Source organism: Trachemys scripta, chromosome 1, assembly GCF_013100865.1.
Source record: "Trachemys scripta elegans isolate TJP31775 chromosome 1, CAS_Tse_1.0, whole genome shotgun sequence".
NCBI classification, from domain to species: domain Eukaryota; kingdom Metazoa; phylum Chordata; order Testudines; family Emydidae; genus Trachemys; species Trachemys scripta.
Window position 1 is genome coordinate 319,575,249 of NC_048298.1, and position 13,120 is coordinate 319,588,368.

At 46.1% G+C, this 13,120-nt stretch overlaps 1 long non-coding RNA gene across 1 annotated transcript in view; it reads left to right on the forward strand.

Moving 5' to 3' along the window:
- Positions 1-1,948: 1,948 nt before the first annotated feature.
- The window catches only part of LOC117871222, a 39,566-nt gene continuing 28,394 nt past the window's right edge, over positions 1,949-13,120 (forward strand). The window contains exon 1 of the long non-coding RNA XR_004644182.1: positions 1,949-2,403. This is a non-coding gene — a long non-coding RNA (uncharacterized LOC117871222). The remainder of the gene's footprint in view (positions 2,404-13,120) is intronic.

Here is a 13,120-nt window from a genome sequence, read left to right on the forward strand (position 1 = left end):
AGATGTGGCCCTCGGGCCAAAAAGTTTGCCCACCCCTGCCTTAGAAAATACAATTTTATTTCTTCTCTGCTCTAGCCCCAAGCAGCTCAGTGTGACTTAAACATCGGCAATAACATTTCTTTGCATCCTGAAAGTCAGATTCTAATCTCGAAGGGGCAGCGTGCCTGGAGATTAGAAATTTGCTCACAACTGGAAAGAACTGAGGTTCTCAACAGAAATGCAAAATGTGGACTATGAGTTAATACCTGTGTGATGTTTTGGGGATCACCCAGACCAGTAAGGGGGCTCTGTCACCAGCCCCTTATAACTTTGGGTGTATGTGTAATGCTGCCAGACCCCAGTCATCAGCGGGCAGGATCAAATCTGCGATCTTTGGAGCTAAATGCATGAGCCTCTACTGCAGGGGTGGGCAAACTTTTTGGGCTGAGGGCCACATCTGGGTGGGGAAATTGTATGCAGGGCTGGGGCAGGAGGTTGGGGTGCGGGAGGGAGTGTTGGGTGTGGGAGGGGGTGCGGTGTGCAGGAAGGGGCTCAGGGCAAGGGATTGGGGCAGAGGAGGGGTGCGGAGTGCATGAGGGGGCTCAGGGAAGGGGATTGGGATGCAGGAGGGGTGCAGCAGGGAGCTCAGGGCAGGGAATTGGGGTGCAGGAGGGGTGCGGGGTGTACAAGGGGGCTTAGGGCAGAGAGTTGGGATGCAGGAGGAGTGTGAGGTGCAGGCAGGGGGTTGGGGTGTGGGGTGCAGGAGGGGTTCGGGCTCTGGCCCGGCGCCGCTTACCTAAAGTGGCTTTGGGGTGGCAGCAGCGCGCACCGGGGCCAGGGCAGGCTCCCTGCATGCCTCTCCTGGCCCCACGCCACGCCGCTCCAGGAAGCGCTGCGGCCCCTGGGGGAGGGGACCGAGGGCTCCGCGTGCGCTGTCCTTGCCACGCCTCCAGGTACTTCCCCTGAAGCTCCCATAGAAAAAATTGTATGTAATCACGTAATTAAAAACTGTATCATATTGCAGTGGTTCTCAACCAGCAGTCTGGGCCCCCTTGGGGGGCAGCGAGCAGGTTTCAGGTGGGCCTTCAAGCAGGGCCAGCACTAGATTCACTGGGGCCCAGGACAGAAAGCTGAAGCTCCGCTGCATGGGGCTTAAGCCCATGGCCCTGAACCCCACCACCTGGGGCTGAAGCCAAAGCCTGTGCAATGTAGCTTCACAGAGGGCCCAGGCAATTGCCCGGTTTGCTACCCCCTAACATCAGCCCTGACTTTTATATGCAGAAAACTAGTTGTTGTGGCGCAGGTGGGCCGTGGCGTTATTATAGCATGTTGCAGGGGGAGAGGGGACTCAGAAAGAAAAAGGTTAAGAACCTGTCATACTGCACAAGGGGGCTGAATTGAGGTTGAACATGCTCAAGGGCTTGACTTAACGATCTAAATTATGTTCCATCTACAGGGCCCATGTCCCTTGCTGCAGAATTTAGGTTAAGATTTCCTTGGAGTGCAAAGATCTACATAACCTAACTGGCTTGGGACCAGACTACCTGAGGATAGGGTGACCAGACAGCAAGTGTGAAAAATCGGGACAGGGGGTGGGGAGTAATAGGCGCCTATATAAGAAAAAGACCCAAAAATTGGGACTGTCCCTATAAAATCAGGACATCTGGTCACCCTACCTGAGGGATGGCCTCTCTCCCCGTGCAATATATTGCATTTACCACAGTTCAATTCTCTCCATTGAAACAGGAGGGAGGTGCAGGTAGGGCATTTTCTGTGAAAGTCCTTCAGCTTCGGGAAATCCCCTCCTCCCTGGGCCCAGCTGTGCCTGGGTTTGTTAAGCAACTTTCTAGACATGTTGTAAAACTCATCGTGTATCTCCTGCGTTTAGAGAAGGGCAGGGGCTGAATTTCTTTGCAGGGTTTGGAGCTGGGGGGTGCGTGTTTGTGTTACCACACTCTAAAGGAATAAGAATAGACGCTAAACTAGAACGTGTCCCCTGGGAGCAGCCTCCAGGGTGCAGCTCTGCCCTGAGGACGGAGCCTGTTGAGGGTTTACCTGAGGCTGCCGAGCTCGGCCTCCGGCTCCCAGGCTCGGGAAGAGTCCGGGGGGAGCTGGGCTGGGCCGAGGCAGGATAGGCTGGAGGCGGGGGCAGCGGGTCCAGCCTGTGTTCAGCAGAGGGCGCCCCGCGTTCCGCTGGAGCAGAGCCGGGAGGAGCCTCCTGCGCCGCTCGGCTCGGCGCGGCCGGTTCCCAGCTGGTGCTGCCACGTCCTCTGGGCTGAGCCGGGACTCGGGCGCGGCGCTGCGCGGCTGCCGGAGCCCCACGTGCGCGGGGAGCCGGGCGGGACGGGGGAAGCGGCTGGTGCCCGGCGCTGGGGAAGTTGGAGGCGGCAGAGCCAGGACCCCTGGCGGCAAAGACAACTCCAAGTAAGGACGCGCGGTAGCGTCCCCGCCAGCCCCCCACGGCTGCACGGGGAGAGGGGGGGGGCGCTGCGGACAAAGGGGCCAGCGAGGGCGGGCGCGGGGGGCAGTGTGGTTAGGGCTGGGGGCGGGGAGGGAAAGGGGCACGGGGGGAGTTTGGGGCTGCAGGGAAGGGAGATGAGAGTCCCGGATCAGGGCTTGGAGAGGCATGGGGGGAAGGGGGCATGGCTGCTGGGACTTTGGCAGGGACCTGGGGGTTATCTAGGGGGTGTCAGGGCAGGTCGCTGTGCAGACAGAGGGGAACATGGGGGTGCCGAGAGCAGGGCTAGGTGTGGAGCTGCAGGGAGCAGGTGCTTTGGTGTGACTGGGGAGACTCCCGACGTGGGGCTGCCAGACAGCTGTTCTGCTTACAGTAAGTGGATTTAACTCCCTGCGTGGAGTCATGCAGGCCAACTTCCTGCGGACTTTGCTACCGCTGCCAGAGCCCCCTCCCAATAGCGTGTGCTCGGATTTACAACCGAACTGAAACCAAAAGGAAACCGGTTCCAAAGGGAGCCCGATGCTTTGGGGGATCTTTCTTCATGTCCGAGGGAATATTACAGTGTTTTACGGGTGCCTGGGGACAGACCTGGATACTCTGAGCGCTCCTACACGATAGTTGTGGTTCAAACAGCTAAAATAAATAAATAAATAAATAAAAAAGCACCTGGACATGTAATAATCTTAGCAGAGAGCTAGTCTGGGAGGCGTTGGTAGTTGTAAAAGTAAATTTAGCTTGGCCATAGGAAACCTGAGTAAGAAGAGGAAACTCAAAGTGTGTCCAGAACTGCTGGCTAACATTTCAGTCCTATCTCAATAGTGAAGAGTAAAGGCTGCTTTATTATTAATTTAGAGTAATTCGTTGAAACTTGTTAATTCTTTCATTCTTGATTTATACAGTGAAGATACAGACCATGAGTCAAGGCCTTTAGCTCTAGTCGTTAAAACGAAATTTCCATGGACAGTACTTCACTAGAAATAACTGTTTTTGTTGCTGCCTGTTCCTGTGCTCACCGATTTGGGGTGGGTTGTTTTTTTTTTTTTTTTTGGTACTGTCAGTGGTTTAAACCAATATCAATTATGCATTTCCATTCATTATTCTAAGAAGAATTACAGTATTTGTTGCTGGTGACAAATCACAGACTTCCCTTAGATAATTTTATTAAGATTCAATCACTCCCCTTGAAAATAGTGCTGAGTACTCTGAAGACATTCATAAGACATCATTAAATAAGAAATGTCTTCATTGTTGAATTTTTGGATTTAAGCTCCCCAAACTTTCAGAACAATTGTAATTGAACGATGATTGAGACTTGTATTGAAATGGCATACTGAAAATCTTAGGAGAGCATTAAAAAGAGACCCGGTAAACTGTAGGATAATCCATTTTAAATTTAAGTAATGGGGCTTTGTCTAGTTTTTAGGCCTAATGTGTCAATTTGTAGGGGCAAGACGTGAATAGTGTTCTGAGGCAAGTTGAATTTTTTGTGTTTTTGTCAGTTACCTACAAAAAACTATTGTTGTGTTTATAAGCCACTTAATTCTTAATGTTTCAAATCTTGTACTGAAGAAAAAGGAAAAAAAACCCATGATCATCAATGGAGATTTCCCTTTCTGTGGTCCCAATTCTGCTGTGAAATCTGCTCAGACAGACTCCTACATCCATGTGGATTACATTGCAGCAGCAGGGCCTTAGCGTGTTTCCTGTCCTTTTTCTTATAAAACTCTCAAATCCCAGACGTGTGTTGACAATTATTTTACTGTTAGCTCAAGATTTGTGGCAGAAGCCATTTAAAAAAAAAAAAAAAGAAGTTGAAATGTGCTCATGTGTCTTGCTGAGCTAGATCCTAACTGCATTTTCGAGGCCTAGTTACAACGTATAGCTGTCTTGCAGTTGAGAACAAAGTGTCTTTGAAATGTGTTTCTGAACTGTACTAGAGCTATGGACTTTCAGGTACACCGCTACCCCGATATAACACAAATTCGGATATAACGTGGTAAAGCAGTGCTCTGCGGGGGGGCGGGCTGCACACTCCAGTGGATCAAAGCAAGTTTGATATAACGCGGTTTCACCTATAACGCGGTAAGATGGCTCCTGAGGACAGCGTTATATTGAGGTATGAGGTAGAGGTGTAATATCTGCACTAGAGAACTGAATTATTGATAATTGAACCAGTGATATTGCACCAGTGTAAGTACTAATGGCACAGTGTGTGTGTCCCCCTAGGCTTTAATAGGGCCTTCTGCAAAAGGAAAATTTGGGTACAATGGTCAAATTCCCTTCATTCAACGGGAAACTTCAGTAATTACCTGGAGAAATTCCCATAGCCGTGCCCATTTCTCAGGCATTTCCTCAACCTGGAACCCCTCCGTGCTTAGGTACAGCTCAGCAAGGAGGTTTTTGTGGAAGCATTTGAACGGTGGTTGCAGTGAGGTGGTAGAGGGGATTCTGGCAGTTGAAGTGGAGATGCGGAGACTAAGGTGAGCAGCTTTCCAACTATGTCATGCAGTTATTGTGCATCTTCCACCAATGTCTGGATACATGTTTGTCTGTGTACTATACCCGAGGATGATCTTTAGCAGGTAGAATGCTGCTCTGGGGCCTGGTCCATGCCCACAGACTGGTGGGACTCAGTTGTTCTCAAGACCTGGGACCCACAGCTGTAACTACATAACTGCAGCACCTTTGTATCTCTTTGTTTAGAACTACACTGCTGTGTTGAGGTACCCAGTGCAGCAGGATGAGTGGAGATTGTCTTATGAGAGCTGGCTACCCTGCAAAGTAACTAGCCAGTTGGGCGCCAGTTTGTGGCTGGGAAATGAACAGTGATAGCTGCTGTTGTGGTGATCACGACAACAGGTGGGATAGGCGGTGTAGTTATTTCCCCACTTGTGGCTTGTGTCAGTTTGCTAGCATACTATGCCTAAGAATATTTTTCACACATTAAATAGGAAGAGAGTGAAATGTGATGTGTGTAGATAAGAGCAGCATGCTAATGAGGTACCATGATCTGGCACGTGGAACGATAGATACACTGTACTATAAATCCTTTGGCTATGGTGCCTGATATTTTACTTATTGCAATAACATTGTAGTTTCTGAAATGCAGTTTGTGTTGTGTTTAATCCTCTTCTTCTTGCCATTTCACTGCTGGACAAATGACATGACTTGACCAGCTGCTGTTCACACCAGATCAAGCACCTTGACTGGGAGTAGTGGCCAATGCTGCTGAAAGCAGGGTGTCCAGTTTCTCACCCTAGGGAGTTACAGAGGAACCAAAATGGCTGGGCTGGGGAGGGATGTGGTAGCTGCCACATGTATTATGGAGGTGTGTGTGGGAGAGGGAATGGGAACTGGCAGAGCACAGGGAGAGATGGATGTTCCTGTTCTAAGAGGAGGCTGTATCTACCCTTTTACAGTGATGGCAGTGCTCATAAGAACCTGAGAAATTCTGCCAGGTCCAAGCCTGCAAAATCAGCCCTGGTGATATGCTTGACAATAAAAAGCTACTTACCTGACCTAGACAGTGCCTCATCCCCTGATTCCCCTCCTGGAGTGAGTTGGGTTCAGTCTCTGCTGCCATGGCTAAATCTGTGCACACGGCTCTTGACAATGTCTCAGGCATCTCCTCTTCCAGTTTCTGTGGTCTGTGTGGTTCATTGAGCAAGTGTTGTCTCCTTGTCCCTTACCCTGGAGGGCAAGATGCATCGGTGTTGGCCAGTAACATCTTGGGCCTGGCTGAGTAAGGTTCCAGGTGCCTCCAAGAGACTCCTTAGTTTGCCAGACAAAGCCCTTGTGCACACATGGGATTCCAAGCCTGAATACTGGTTCCTGGAGTTTATAGTGCTGGCTGCAGCAATAGGTGGTGGGGGGTGGCATTCCGCTTGGCTCAAGTTTAACTTGCTTTTAAAATCACTTGCTCGTTAAAGTATCTTACTCCCATCTCCTCTTACAACTCTTGGGAGGTGGAGATGAGAGTTCCATCGTGACATCAGGAGAAAGGGCCGGTGGCCAAATCCCTGTTGGGGTCTCACAATGAGATCAGAGACTGTCTCAAGCTGACACATGCATTTGGAGGAGAGAATGAACTGGCCATTGCAGGAGCAACTGCGTTGCCCTTCTGACTCCCTGCTATGCATGCATAGGCCTCCACGGCTACTGCAGGGTTAGCTGTTTTCATGGTAGCAGCTCTGAAAATATAGACGTGGGCTTTTTATTCATACGTGGGATTTTTCAGCATGTGAGAGACCCTAGGAATCTCCTTGAGTGCATTGTTTTGTGCCCATGTTCTCTGGCCTGACTGCTGCGTTGTCTTTTTGCCTGAACTTTTCATTCAGTTCCCGATAAAGGTGAAAAATTCTCTTGCTTTCTGCACGGATGCAGAAGAGCTAAGGCAGCAGGTGGGCCTTGTGATGATCCATGAAGCCCATGGTTAACCCTGTTTGTGGGTAATAGACATATTAACTTGGAAGGGCCTCACTGTCCATGAGTATGAAAGTCTTGTCTAGAATAGGGAAATCTGTGCTGGTATAACTGCTTCAATGTTGTAGGCCCTCTACACAACAGCAAGCTCCTTTTTGTGCTGATGCAGTATGGCTTGGTTGCGGGTTTGCATTGGCATAATTACATCAGTGTAGTTATAATGGTGCAAATTTCCGTAGTCTAGATGGGCCCTAAAACAACGGCTGAGAATGGGGGAGGGAGGAAGTAGGCTCAGTACATTAGTGCTGACAAACTGCAAATCGGATGCTATGGGGCTGCTTTACATGTTCAGCCACAGGAAGATGAATTCATCTGTTCCTTCTGTTGTGGGTCTTTAGATGGACCTGAGCCTTGAGGGCATGAGAATGTGGTATGTTCTCTTGGTATCTGTATTTTTTTTCCTCCTGAGTTATTTAGTTCTTTCTTCCTATCCTGCTCCATTTGGTCTCTTGCTCCTCTTTTTTGTGCTTTTGCTCTGTGACTTTTGTTATCGCTTCCTTTTGTATGTGAGATTTTTGCTTTTGAAAGTGAAGGGACTAAAGAGTCTTGACTATTTTAGTAATTAAAAACTCCATGGCCCTTGTCACAAGAGTAGGGGATCGCCTGCCCAAATGACTCTTTAAATTTCCAAAATTAGCTAAATTACATTTGGTATTTATAGAGTTTACAAAGACTCTTCTCACAGATTTACCATTATTGGTCAAATTCTAATCTGAATAAATAATGACATTGTACTGATTGGACTTCCCCCTTTTGATTTCAGGTGGATATAATAGACATTTCCTGTCCTGAATAGTTGCTGTATGCTTACAGTTGCCTCTTAAAGAGCTGGCTGCATTTTGGTGGTGAATGTATCCTTTGTTGGTAAACTGTTTGGGATCATTTGGGATGACAGGCAGTTGAGTGACTTTGTCTCCACCCCCCAGTGATATGCAGTGTGGTGGGATCTGCAGTCTGGTGACCTTAATCCCAAGCTTTTTGTGTGGGATTTTGATAAAAGCAACACCCAGAGCCAGGTGTTGGCTGTGTGGGTAGGCAAACAACTCAGCATTCTAAATGCACTTCAGTCCAGACCTGCAATGACCTGTACTCTCCTGATTAGAGGCTGCCAAATGTGCCAAATTATTTTTCTCATTTATTATTTTAGGCACAGAACTTACTGTCTAAATGATGATACAAATTGGACAGACTGGGAGACTCAGGGGAAGTTGCTGTCATAGGGAATGCTGGTTGTGATGGGGGCACTTTCACTTCATTTTACTAATATGGTTTAGCATCTGTGGGCTTTCCAGAGGGCGGTGAATTTGGAGGAGGAATATGAATGGAGAGAGTGGGTGCCTGGCACACTTGGATAGTTGTGACTTGCTGGAGTAGTGTCCAGTGTGGCAGAAGGTGCTAAGAGGCAAGTGTGTGGTGCTTTTGTGATTTAGCCAGAAGAGCACCAGAAAGGAGGCTGAGGCCAGGTCTACACTACAAACTTGTATCTGTATAATTATGCTGATTAGGGGTGTGAAAAATCCACACCCCTGAGCGACATAGCTATGATGACCTAACCCCTGGCATACACAGCGCTAGATCAATGGAAGAATTCTTCTGTTGACCTCGCTACCACCTCTCTAGGGGGTGCATTAACTACAGCGAGGGGAGAACCTCACCCATTGCTGCAGTGAGTGTCTACACTGAAGGGCTACAGCAGTGCAGCTTCAGCGTTGCAGCTGTGCGATTGTAGCATTTTAAGGGCTTGTCTATGCTACCGCGCAGAGCCGATCTAAGATACGCAACTTCAGCTACATGAATGGCGTAGCTGAAGTCGACGTACTTAGATTTACTTCACTGCGGTAAGTCGACAGCTGACGCTCTCCCATCAACTTCGATTACGCTCCTCGTTCTGGTGGAGTACTGGAGTCGACCGGAGAGCACTCAGCGGTCGATTTATCGTGTCTATCCTAGACGCGATAAATCGACCCCCACTGGATCGATCGCTGCCCACTGATCCAGTGGGTAGCGTAGACAAGCCCTTAATGTAGACATATACTCAGTTTTGTTCCAGAGCCCAGCTGGGTGCTTGAGGTAGTCAGTGGTTGTAGTGTAGTCACATCTTCACTAAAGCGCTACAGCGGTGCATGGAGCGCTGTATGAGAAGACAAGCTCTGAGATTCATTATCCAACTCAGTAGTGCTTATGAGCCAGGCCAGAATTTGAGCTTGTGACTAGTGCATTTAGCCATTGTCCTACCTGGCCTCTGATCCTCTTTCCTTTCATGATCTCTATTTTATCTTCTGTGCGGATTGCAGATCTTTCTCATTAGACTTTTTCTAATGATCCTTTGCTCTGTACGCCCCTTATTCTGTGTGTTTTCTTCACCAGTAACTTTTCCCCAGATGTGTTCTTTATTTGTCACTGCTCTTTTCCGTTATTTTTAGTTACATCCCTTGGTTTTACGTCTTCTTTTTTCCTTTTAAATTTTGTTTACACTTGCTCTTTCTTTGCTTTCATCGCCTTATATTTTACTCCTTTCAACTTTTATCCTCAAAGGAGCTGGTTTCACTCTTGGAGATCATTCCTCCCCTATTGATTGCCAGCTGCTTTTATTGAAACTAATTTGCATTCTCCACTCTCATTGTGCTAGACAGAGCACTAGTGATTTTGAGTAAAGCTCTTTCCCCAAAGGCTTTGCTCAGAATTGTCTCTGTGTTGCACAAAAGGAGCGGAGAATAAAGAGCAGCATCCGTTGTAAAAGCTGCTTCTGCCTAAACCAATGTGCTTGTGTCTTTGTCGCAAGGAAAGTAAGAATGTGGCAGCCTTTGCCGAGGGCACAGATGACTCCTTGAGAGGAAAGAGTGCTGTTGCCCAGGGTAGTGAGTTATATTGTGCACTCTTTTACAGTGTGTATGCCACAGAACCAAAGCAGTTTGACTGAGTCTGTTTGTTGCCTCAATCCTGTTGTTTACAAGCAGTTATCTAGCTGTGATTTTTGCCCAACAGCAGCACTAAAAAATTTGATTAGAGAGCAAATATACTCAGGTTAAAGAGCCATGATCGAACTTCTGCAAACTTGGAAAAAACCTTGAGCAAATATTACTTTTTAAAATGTTATAGTAACTTTTAATGCTGTGGGCACTCTTTATTCAAGACTTTCTCCTTGAGCCTTATCTTGATGGGGACATATGCTCACCCTCAATCTGTCTTCATTTTGGGGTTCCCACCACCCTTTGTGTATGTGTGATCATGCCTTAGATGTGCTGGGCCCTTGGGTTTGGAATTCAGATCCACCTCCTAATTACACCAAAGTCCTTCCTGTTCTCAGGCAGTTTTCCCCATATTAGTAAGTTATCCCTTTACCCCTGTGTCAATTTGCTCTTGTTTGACACTTTTGAGGGTGTTTCTGTGTATATCATACAGTGCCCTAACTGCCAGGGCTTGGAGAGGAGCTATGTAAACAAACTATTATTAAAACTCAACCTAGATGTCTTGGATTTTGTACTTCATTTCCTAGCATGGCTGTCTGTCAGAAGGAGATGCTGGTAACATCTTACATTTTTATGTAGCACTTTTCCTTCTAGGGGGTCTTAATGTGCTTTATAAATATGGCCTCAATTCAATAGTCATTTACACGCAAAGTAGTCCCATTGAGTTCATGTATAAAGTTGCTTACCTGCATGTTTGCAGGATCAGGGTCTATATGGAAATCGGAACCACTTTATTACCACCACAGTGCAGCGACCTCTGGAATAAAGGCAGCAGCTGTTTAACGATGTCCAGCAACATGACAGTTTAGGACATAAATTGAAGAATAAAATATCCAGTTTGAAATGGCTTGGGGAATTTAGGTTGGCAGAATGCAGTTACCTGTATTGAATTGCAGACAATTCCTTATATTCATTCTGCTTCTCTTGTTTGACTTACTTAGGGGCAAAGTCCAGCTCTGTGCAGTCTAATTGTGCTCTTATAATCCAGTGTTTGTAACCTCACCTATTGCTGCTGTCTGGTCTTGTTGGATATGGTGTTAGCTTTAATACCTTAAGGCTAAATTCTGCTCCTTGGAGCACAGCACGTGGCTCCTGTAGAATTTGGTGTAGCCACATGAGGGTATCCAAGGACACAATTCATCCCTTCATGCGCATGTATTATCAAAATATGATTGAGCTGTAACTGCAATGAGAATCATGATGTTAAGTTTCCTGATTCTTGTGCAGAATCTCAGCCATAATAAGTTAACTCTTTTTTGCATTTAGGACATTTTTAATTTTAAGTCATACTCTGGACTGAATTTTTTTACCTTCCATTGTTGCAAGTTAAGATCTAAGATTTACTGTAAGTGAGACTCAAGAACAACATATTTCCATTTTTTTCCAGTTTGTATATTACATTTGACAGCAGCATCACTGTTTTCCCCCCTATTTAGTCAATCACTGAAGCCTTGTCAACACCCAGGAATAGCTGCACTTCAGCAATCCGTGAAGCTGCACTCTGGCTAACCCTCAAGTGTAGACAGAGATATGCAGTGATTGACCTAGGAGGTAAAAAAAATGCTTGCCCTGGACTAAATTATAGCGGTCAACACTGATACAGCTACATTGGTTGCTGGCGACTAATTGTTGCTGAATACAAGGGACGATTACCAAATACAAGGAAAGATAGATAAGAAATAAGCAAACAACAGTATGGCTTCACACGTGGAAAAGGCTTGATATACACGATTGTGAACTTGAAGCTCGTATTAGAAAGATCAATTGAATGGGGAAAATGGTACTGTTTCATTGACTTCCAAAGAGCATTTGACAAAATCCACACCTATAAATTGCTCGACATATTAAGATCTGTAGGGATTGATGGATACAAACTCTGAGTAATAAAACAAATATAGAGGAATGAGAAGGCAGTTATAATGGGAGATGAAAATGAAAATAATAGTGATCAAGAGAGGAATGAGACAGGGTTGTATAATGTCACCAATTTTATTCAACATTTATCAGTGATGAAATTAGTCGAAGAAACAGAAGAAGGTATTATGAATGGAAAATGGGTGAATAACATTTTCTATGCAGATTAGAGTGCTGTTAGCTGATTCAGAAGAAGGTCTGATGAAGTTAGTGGAGATTATATGTGGATATGGCAAAGAATATGCTCTAGAGTTGAACGCGGACAAGACAAAAAGTATGCTAGTATGCAAGGATCCCGGAAAAACATGCTAGTTTCCAGTGAACAACACAGACCTATAGCAAATGAGAAATAGTTACTTATGAAGCTTCATTACAGAAGATGAAAGATCAGATACTTACGTCAGCACCAGAATAGCAAGAGCTAAAGAGACATGCTAGAAGGATATCTGATGAGAATGGTCAGAAATCTAAAGACTAATTTCTGACTTTTTAAAACTTGCATTTGGTCTGTGTTAAATTATGTCTGTGAAACATTGACATTCCGACAATTGATTATAAAGTAATTGCAATCCATTGAATGATGGTGTTATGGAAGAATTCTGAAAATATCCTGGACAGAGCAATTTACCAGTGAAAAAGGACTGGAGATGACGGGAATGCCACAGATGCTCGTCAGAGATACTATGAAAAGAAAGATTCAATTTGTAGGGCACATTTTAAGTGGCTTAGCGGGCGATGCACATTTATGGGCACTGGAACGGAAAGGTGATGGCAGAAGACCATGAAGCAGAAAGAGAAGATCTTGGATTGATGATCTGGTATCCTGGGTGGATCAAAAGGACTATTCATCCACAAAGATTAGCAGATGGTACAGAATTGGGCTACCATGGTTTCAGACCTCCAGTAATGGAGAGGCTATAGAAGAAGACACAATTGTTGCTGAGTTGCAGCTATTTATTGCATAGTGTAGACAAGGCCATAGCAGGTTTCCAGCATTGAGGGAAAGACTCTCACAAACAGCAATGGGGGTGGGGGGAGAGAAACATTTAACAAAATAGGAAATGGTGACTGTAAAATCAAAGGTTTCAGAGTAGCAGCCATGTTAGTCTGTATCCGCAAAAAGAACAGGAGCACTTGTGGCACCTTAGAGACTAACAAATTTATTAGAGCATAAGCTTTCGTGGACTACAGCCCACTCCTTCGGATGCATCCAAAGTCCACGAAAGCTTATGCTCTAATAAATTTGTTAGTCTCTAAGGTGCCAAAAGTACTCCTGTTCTTTTTGCGGATACAGACTAACATGGCTGCTACTCTGAAA